The 10,039-nt window shown below is 41.7% G+C and overlaps 1 long non-coding RNA gene across 1 annotated transcript; it reads left to right on the forward strand.

Moving 5' to 3' along the window:
* Positions 1-7,244: 7,244 nt before the first annotated feature.
* Positions 7,245-9,499, forward strand: LOC122893711. The gene is made up of 2 exons (XR_006381673.1): positions 7,245-7,527; positions 9,201-9,499. It is a non-coding gene; the product is annotated as an uncharacterized LOC122893711 (long non-coding RNA).
* Positions 9,500-10,039: the final 540 nt, after the last annotated feature.

A 10,039-nucleotide genomic window follows, 5' to 3' on the forward strand; every position in this document is an offset into this window, starting at 1 on the left:
TGAAAATATGCAACCTTATGATTTTAGTGACAATTTATCTTAGTCAGAGCTAAGCGAATTCAAATCCAATCCATCATATTTCTACCTCCAAATCTCTTAAACAATCCTGAAAAGACACGTTTGTGTCTGCTGTTGCAAAGTCATTTATCATTTTTAAAAGAGGAGAGAGTGAGAGTGTTTTCCTGCATAATTAAGAATCAAGAGCTCCCCATGAGGATGTTGGGATTCTAACTGTGGCAGGTGTCTCTGCCCAGGGAGTTGGGAAAGGGTTTGGGATGTGAGTACATGAAGGTCCAGGTGAGATAAACATCCTTTCTTTAACAACCCAGGCAAAGGCCACATTCGAAGGGATTAGGAAAGAGGCATTCCACCTACCCTCAGGATGTTATGGCATGACTGGTGACCTCTGTGACCTGGTCCCGACTCCGGGAGAAGTCCCGACTCTAGGAAGCAGGGGCCAGCTCTCTTCTCTCTCCTCCTCCTTACCTCCTGCAATCTAAGTGGTGTGGTTGAGGCATGCTGAAAGGTAAGGCTGTCACACAAATCTCCTCTCCAAGAGCCTGCCAGAATATGGAGCTGTGACAGGAAATGTTGTGACACCCAAACAGAAGTCTCCCTTGTGATTTTCAGCTGTCACTATGCAGGGTGGCAAGGTTGCCTTCTACTTATTCCAGAACTTGGGGTGTTGACTTTCCCTGACTCCTCTTCTGGCCAACCCTCTCCCCACCAGCTCCAAACTGGTAGCCCATACTATCAACCCCTTAGAAGGTGAGTCCACACTGTGCTAAGAACCAGAGGTCAGGCAGCAGGGGTCAGTCAAATTGCTGCGAATTCTCACAATCCACTCTATTTCATTTTGCTTTGCTCTGGGCTCCCTGGCTCACTCCTCACATGCCTCTACGTGGCTTGAAAATACACTGCCCCTACCTTTAGGAACAAACCCTTGATTTCCTGAAGCTTTCCTGAAGCCATCTGACCCCATCATCCCAACACCTCTTTAACGAGATGTTCTATCATTGTTCTCACTCTCAAAGCTTCTTTCTTTAGCAAATCTAAAAACAGACATCAGGAGGAGATTAAAGTTAAGCATATCTACTTCAGGATTTTGCCAATCACTTCCACTCACCCACCCCCACTCCTATTCCACTCTGTGTCCTCAGGGCTTAGAGTTGACAGCAGACACAAACAGCACAGCACAGTTTAAGGGCAGGGCATGGACACTGTCTACCCTCACCAGGGGACTCAGGAAAAGTACTATTGTTTCAATGGCCACATGGCACCTGCCACCTTTTCCCTGTTAAGAGAGACACCAAAAAATTTGCATTTCTATTTGTTGTAAAAATGTTTACCAAGTAGATTAATCACCTTCATTCTACTTTTAACCAATTAAGGGAGTATGTGCCATCTGAAGTATAATGTGATGAGACAGGCTCTCTTTGTCTAAGTGAACACGTTTGATTTTCCCTCAACGAATGTGGACAAATCACATAGATTCATAACCCAATAGGCTTGCTTTACACAGGACCGGTGTTAAAAAGACTCTTAGATTTGGGGTGCCCAACTAACTGAAAGCAAAGACAAAACATGATAAGGGAGAGGAAGGGTATCTAAGTAACCCTAGAATGGCCTTGCCCCCAAGGGCTATAGGGCTGGAGAAACACTAGAGACCTGGTATTCAGGTTTTGCCTTGCAAAAACAATGTCATACAAATCTTCCCTGTCTTATGATAGGGTTATTTCTCAATAGACCTATTGTAAGTTCAAAATTTCCTAAGTTGAAAATGCATTTAGGGCACCTGGGTGGCTCAGTTGGTTGAGTGATACCTTCAGCTCAGGTCATGATCCCGGAGTACTGGGATCAAGTCCTACATCAGGCTCCAAGCTCCATGGGGAGTCTGCTTCTCCTTCTGACTTTCTCCCCTCTCATGCTCTCTCTCTCTCGCTCTCAAATAAATAAATAAAATTTAAAAAGAAAAAAAAATGCATTTAATATACATAACCTACCAAACATGGTAGCTTAGCCCACCTTACATGTGCTCTGAACCAATAGCTACCACAAAGCCTACTCTATGACCCAGTCTTGAATAGATCATGTAGTATGTTGAATGCTGTACTAAAAGTGAAAAACAGAATGGAACAGTATGGTGCAGAATGGTTGTTAGTCTATTTACTAGTTGTTGACCCTCGTGATTGTGTAGCTGACAGCAGAGTAGTTCACTGTGGCTGCCCAGCATCACAAGAGAGTGTGGTGCCACGTATCTCTAGACCGGGAGAAGCTCCAAATTCAAAATTCAAAATTCAGTTTCTACTGAATGTTTATCACTTTGGCACCATTGTAAGGTTTAAAAATCATAAATCGAATCATTATAAGCCAGAAACCACTGGTACTGGGATAAAGAATGTTATCATAAGAAAAAAAAGACTAGTGCTTGGGGATAATATGAAATTAGGAGGAAATGCCCTGCCTAATGAGAGTACCCACATTTCTTTCTTTTTTTTTTTTTTTTAAGATTTTATTTATTTATTTAACAGACAGAGATCACAAGTAGGCAGAGAGGCGGCGGGGGAGGAAGCAGCCTCCCCACCGAGAAGAGAGCCCGCTGCAGGGCTCGATCCGAGGACCCTGAGATCATGACCCAAGCTGAAGGCAGAGGCTTTAACCCACTGAGCCACCCAGGCGCCCCAGTACCCACATTTCTAAAAGGACTTCTCGGAAAACCAGAGTGAAGACCGGCATGGGCAGACATCGCTTTAAGCAGCAGCCCAGTCTCCAAGGCCAACATCAGCCATTCGCCCAAAAAGAACAACTGAATTCTACTGCTGCCAGCCTCACCATGCCCTTGGCTTTTCCCTGGCCTCTCACTGCTTGCCCACCTCAAAGATAAGATACCTTCCCATCCTCTATTCCCTCTGCACCCAGTGTAGGTCCTGGACCACACAAGCCATTTGCTGTAGCCCAGGCTGCCTGTGCATGGTCATCTGACCCTCTGGGCATCTGCTGGGTTCAGGCCGCACACTTCCTTCAAAAATACCTCTCCCCTGAGAGAAGGATGCTGTGGAATGCTAACATACCTCTGAACATAAGTCTTTGTAATTTCACCCAAACCTACCTAATACAAAGAAATAAAACAAAACCGCACAGTAAATATGACAGTTGGGGCCATAACTACTCCAGATGAAATTTGAAATTCCATATGAAATCTGAGTCATTAAGGACCATAATAGAGGGGAAGTCGGTGGTATGGGAGAGAAGGCATCATAGGGTGATTTAAATTGACATCCATCTGGAAGCAAAACAGTCTGTTAGTGTCAAAATGTGTGGCGCATACAAATTTTGTGTGTAATTATCAGATACAGACATTGTTTATTGCTATTCAGAGGCCTTATTTTTGGTGACAGCTTCATTCTATTAGAAAAGAATCCTGTTCACCATTAAACTACTTCCAGCTGGTCAGAGACACCACCAACCTAGACAGGGACTTGCAACTGAGAGATGAATGTGCCTGGGAAAGGAATCAAAATGGGAGGCTGAGTTATACTCCAAGGACTCTCTAGGCACTAAGTAACCCCTAACAACACCCCTGCTCTTTCAGGATAATTTTTCTGCCATGGTGCATTTGGCTGGGAAACATGTGAAGCCATTTTTCCTGATAAGTATTGGATGAAAGTTTCAACTGATTTTTTGCTAACATCTGAAGGTCTCCATTGAATACGTAAGACAGCCAGCATTTAGAGCTAATTTTGAGGACTTCATTATAAGATACTCCTTTCCCCCTTCTACCGTCACACTGTGAGCTGAGCAGAGTGCTTAAATCATGTGTATCTGAATAAAGTAAATGTTGACTTTAAAGCAATTGAGAGAAGGAAATGTTCATTACTTTCTTTTGCAATTGGAAGTCATATAATTATGAAATTTTTCAAATTTAATTTGAAAAATTAAATCACATGATTGAAAACAAAATAAATAAGCATTTTAGTCTCATATCTGCGGAACAGTCACCAGATGATTTGAAGACAAAAAACAGCTTGGACATCGTATTATTTAATCATTTTCTAAATAAACAACAACACATGTCCCAAACCTGCAAGTCTAACATACATGTACTTTGTCAGCTAGACACTGAAACGTGAGACTAAGGAACAGAAGGTAGAGAATTACTTAATGGCACAATATGGTTGTAAACCTAAGAAAAATGCCAAAGAGCTTATGAAGTCCCTTCAGACACCGGCCAGAAAAAAACAGAACTTCTCTGACCAAACCAACAATCTGTCCTGTAAATTAAGAAGGACTGACAGGCCCTTCCAGGCCACCACCCTGCCTGAAGACCAAGCAAACATCATTCCAGAGAGACAAGAATCACCTGTTTGTCAAAATGGCTATAGGAGAGACCTCCACTTGCTCCCCAGAGCCATCAAGGTGCCTGCATTCTCCACCGCCACCACCTCCTACTTTTCATCCAGCCTGAATCCTTTCTGCTGTGACCCAGCTCTGGTCCCTCATGGTTTAACCTTAGTGATGACCAGGGACAGTCAGGCCATCCCCACCTTCTGACACTACTAATCTCCCATGTGCTTAAGACTGTTTTATGCCCAATTGCAGACTTTTTCTCAGTGATTTAGCCCCAGCCCTTTGGCATCAGGCCTACTCATTTTTAGCTCTTTCTTCACACCTATGGCAGTCCTTTGGACAATCATGCTGCCTCCTCCTAAGCAGAGTGCAGGCCTGGACACAAGGCTCCAGGGGTGTGCAGACAGTGCTGATTAGAATAAGCTTGTTTCCCAACAGACCAAGCAGAGATAAAAGAGGAACAAAGACTAGATATGGAAAGTCCCAACAGCCTTCCAGGCTTTGCTTCTAGTCTTTCCCAAACACCCTGTCTCTTCTTTTGCTTAGGTTGGCTCCACTATTTTGAGACTTGCAAACTTTTTCTCACAAATACAATATTCTGTGTTTAACAGCTGCTCCCAAATACAGCTGCTTAAAGGCTGGCAAGGCCCAAGTACAGAGCAAGGCAGAAAGAAGTTCTTAACAGCAAAATATCAAAACATTTGGCTACTGACCCTGTCTGGAGACTATGTCCTAGAAATTCCCTCTTCCATCTTTGACCTCCCACCACTTCAGCTTCATGACTCCTGCAGATTTGAGGCTCCTGGCTGACTCTACCTAGATGGCTGATCCATTATTATCTTCGATAATAACAGCCAAATCAACATGCCCACCTGCACAGCCATGATCTCTTCCCCAGCCTTTGCTAGGGGGCTTTCCCCAACCATCTATTCCAGTGCCAGTATTTCACAGAAGCTGAGAAAAATATGAAGTACATCTAACCATAAAGCCCTAATACTGGGGTGCCTGGGTGGCTCAGTGGGTTAAGCCGCTGCCTTCGGCTCAGGTCATGATCTCAGGGTCCTGGGATAGAGTCCCGCATCAGGCTCTCTGCTCAGCAGGGAGCCTGCTTCCTCCTCTCTCTCTCTGCCTACTTGGAATCTTTCTCTGTCAAATAAATAAATAAAATCTTTAAAAAAAAAAAAAAAAGCCCTAATACTGTCTGTTCACTTGACTTCTGCTGAATCATCTACAACTTACCCCAGAGTCACTGAATTCCGCAGCAGTATGTAAATCATGAAGGAATTCGCTATGCCAATATTTAGCAGTGTAACCTTTAGCTGAGTGTTTTATGATCCCCTAGCTCTGTTTCCTCAACTGTTTTCAGAGTTTGTTTCTCTCAACATCAGCCCAGTGGCCCAGAACCTTGACGGCCAAATTACAAGACTCCTCTTAGGTGTCTGATCTCAGTTTCCTTCTAAAAAGGTACTTATTTTAACTTCATGACTATTACAGAAGGAATAGCTTCTAGGCAATACGCCTTAAAAAGGCTGTTCCCTAGAAACATGCGGCAGTTTTCTGTCTTATCAAAAAAGAGTCAAAATGATCCTTCTGAATATGCAGAATTCCACTTAACATGTGAATCCTACTGAAACTCCAGTTTTCCTAACCGAAAAACCATTTTTAGCATTTTGACACATATTTTTATTTCTACACTACATAAGAATGGTATCTGTAATTATTTCCCTTCCTCCCTTCCTTTCTTTCTCTCATTTCCCTGAAGTTCCAATATTTCCTGAATGTCCTCTGAATTCTTCTGTTTTCGTCTTCATTTACTTCCCCTAACCTGAGTCCCTGCTATCCTGTCTACTTTTACCTTTCCAAATTCCTATTTTAGGAAAAACTTAACCAGGTTTTATTTTCATTAAATTTCCCATCAATCTGAGGCACCTGGGGGGCTCAGTGGGTTAAAGCCTCTACTTTCAGCTCGGATCATGATCCGGGGGTCCTGGGATCGAGCCCCGTATCGGGCTCTCTGCTGAGCGGGGAGCCTGCTTCCCCCACTTCTCTCTGCCTGCCTCTCTGCCTACTTGTGATCTTTGTCTGTCAAATAAATAAATAAAATCTTTAAATAAATAAATAAATTTCCCATCAATCATTAACACTGCTCCTGAGCGTTTACCTTATATTTCGATAACCAGTCATATCAGAGGAGAGGTAACACGACTTTCTTGGGCAATTCTGTTGTACATATTTTGTGTCCTATCCTATTTCTAGACTCCCCTCTGTAGTCTGCTCACATTTGCTGGGGACATTACACCCAATCCGTTATCCAGAAAATGGAAATATAATACTAAGTGATTTATTGTAGCCCCCATTTCTTTCATAATGTCACAAAAATTTATAATACTTAAAAAGCCAATGATCCCTGAGGTCATTTATCTTCTAGAAAGAACAAGTTTGCTCTTGTGGAGCAGAATCTGTATCAGGTGTAGTTCTCACGTTATAAGATATGTACCCTTAATGTACAACATCAAGGCAGCCTGCCAGTACCCAGCATCCATTCAGTGTCCTGATGGTGCAAAACCCATTAGATGAAGGCAGGTGGGCTTTTACCATTCAGAGGTAAGGACCAGTGTTTCAGCAATTCACTTCAGCCTCAATGTCAGATGTGGTTTCACAGAGAGATAATGATCCCCTTCAAACAATAGGAAATAACTGAGAAAAGTTATTATGTCACTGTTAAAAAATGTCCTTGATTATCCCACCCTAGCTGTTACCTAATCTGAGTTTTATTTCTAAAGGCTCCTGAGTGGCAAGGCTTAAGCGCTTGCACATACCTAGCTCATGAAGTAATTGCCTTCAACGCACGCCAGCTATTGGTAGCAGAATGTGAGCAACTGGGGAATAAGGGGCTGAGGTAACTGAGGAATGAGGTAGCAGTCAAAGAAGTTACAAATCTACACCCAATCTGGCAGAGCTCTTACCCCCCAACAAAGGCAAGGATTCAGCACAGGAGAGCTGTTTACAGAACACCAGCTGGCCTGATGCGACTTCTCCCAGCGCCATCTGCCTCCACAGAGGTTCTCACCTGGGCTCAGGCGGCTTCCTACAGGAGCCCCAGGCAAGGGGCAGTCGTGATCCCCGCCGCCAACCGCCACCTCCCCAGACGGCCTCCTTGGGGAGCAACCAGTTGTCCAGGTATTAGATTCACTCCCTCACCCTCAGGCAAGTGTGAAACTAACCTTCTCTGATGACCTTCTTTCAAGCCTTCTGCTCCCTCTCAGCTCCTGTGAGTTAGCAGTTCTCCTAAATTCCTGATAAAAAGAAACAATGCAAACATATTTCCTATCACTGATAATCAACCCTTCCACATCCCCCCCCCAACAAAACATTATACATCCCTTTGAAATGATGATGTTATTACCCTTCTTGACAAAAGAAAAAAGAAAAAAAATTCATTTAGATGATTACCTTGAAAGTGCGGATTGTAACACATTAATCTGACAGTGTTTTTTAAATAATTGTTCATGTATTTTTTTAAGGCATTAAAACGTCTGTAAGGGATTACATCAAATATTAGCTGTGGTCATCTCTGGAAAGTGGAATTACAAGTTATTTTTTCATTTTGCCCGCCCTTGTTTTCTAACTCTTTGATGAATACGTAATATAACTGTAATGTTTTTAAATAATAAGATAAAGAAATTCAGCCTCAAAATATGTGGATTCTTTTTTCCTTTTTTTATGTTGGGGAATTTTGAGACAGCAGTCATTGAACAGAGTTAGTTCCCTAACTCTGGGAGAAATCTCCATTGGCCACAAGAGTTCCTAAGTGCTCTGCGCCCCGCAAAGGAACAGAAGAGCCTTATAAAGAAAATTGAGGCCTTGAGGAACCACTGATTAAACACAGAAGAATTTCAGGAGGCTTGAAAGGGGAGGTCCAAGTAACATGGCTTTAAAAAGTTGTTTAAAGGAAATAAAAGTACCTTTTAAACAAAATATATTGATTCTGAAACTATTACCCTGACCTTTTCTTGATGATCAAAAGTAGATAGAATTTTGTTCATAACCGTCGTAATTTTCTTTTTGTATTTTTACCACCACTACCTAATATAAAACATCTGCTGCCCTTGGACTGCCCTCCAATGTGCCTGCTACCCACCACATATCCAAGCCAACGCCTCAACTATGAAGCTGTTTTTAACTATATTCTTTCTGTGCTTCGATCATCTATAGAATTGGCTTGGTTTCAATAATATAAAACCTTTATGTGGTTATTTAAAATTTAATATATATATGGCTTCACCTCCTAAGATTTCAGTTTACTACCAAGGGATCTGCGTTGTCCCCAAAATATATTTTTTTCCCTTCCTCCAGAGTAATAGAGCTTCCAGTTTTACCTGGGGCACATAGCCAGCCATAACAAAGGCCACATTTCCTACCCTCCTTGCTGTTAGAATTCACAATGTGACTAGGTTCTAGCCAGTGTAAGATTGATTAATTAATTGACTAATTAATTAATCCCTGTGTGCGACTTGTAGGAAGTGCCTGTAAAGAAAGGAAGCATGCTCTTCTTTTCTTCTTTTTCTTGGAAATGTTGATGTGACGGCTGGAGCTCAAGCAGTCCACTGGTACCCTAAAGTGAAAGTCACATGCCTAACCTCAGGAATACAGAACAATAATATACGAATAAACTGGTCCCTGATATTATGAACCTTCTCTAGTGGCCTGGACTGCTTTTCTCTAGATTAATTTTATGTGAGAAATAAATTTCCATCCATCTTAAGTCTTTGCTATTTTGAAGTTTCTGTCACTCACTGATGACCTAATCCTAACTGGTAAAAACAATGACCATAATTTCATTCATTCGACAGATATTTCCTGAGCACCCACTGTGTGCTAAGCATTGTCCTGGCTCTGGAAATCCAGCAGTCAACAAAGGAGGGAGGATGCCCCTCTCCTCTTCCCATCGTGGAGCCTGCATTCTAGCTCAACACCCACACAGGTCCTACCACAGCGTATGCATCTGGTAGGTGCTAGACTATCTGATGAGCAAGTCAACAGCAAACCCTCCTGTTTCTCCTTGTCTTTAAAACGGATTTGGTGCTCATCAATCTGAGAATCTTTGTACAGATAATGCTGAAAGAAAAAAATTCACAACTACTTTTTAAAAGAAGCAAAATTAACTGAAGGTTGCTGGAGGGGAGATGTTAGGGGAATGGGGAAAGTGGGTGATGGACATTAAAGAGGGTATGTGATATAATGAGCACTGGATATAAGACTGATGACCTCTACCTCTGAAACTAATAATACATTATATGTTAATTAATTGAATTTAAATTAAAAAAAGTTTTTTTAAAGAAAATTTTTTTAAATTAAAAAAAAAATAGTTGAGAGACAAAAAAAGATAAAGCCAACAGGACAAAATGTTAATAATTACTTAATCTAGAAAACGGGTATATTATTCTCTCTACTTTAGTGTTTGAAAAAATTTTCAAATAATAAATTTTTAAAATAATAAAAGAAACAAAATTTTTAACCAACCTTTCCTGCTACCATACTCCCCAACCCCCCAAATTACGTTAAATACATTAACAAAGCATAACGTTGCCTTGAATTATAATAAACAATGATGGTGCCATGATCAAAATGTTGCACTGTAGTGTTACACAAACTCTCAATGCATCCATTTCTTTATCCACAGTGAGGATAT

The sequence above is a fragment of the Neovison vison genome, chromosome 13 (genome assembly GCF_020171115.1).
Source record: "Neovison vison isolate M4711 chromosome 13, ASM_NN_V1, whole genome shotgun sequence".
Classification (NCBI taxonomy): domain Eukaryota; kingdom Metazoa; phylum Chordata; class Mammalia; order Carnivora; family Mustelidae; genus Neogale; species Neogale vison.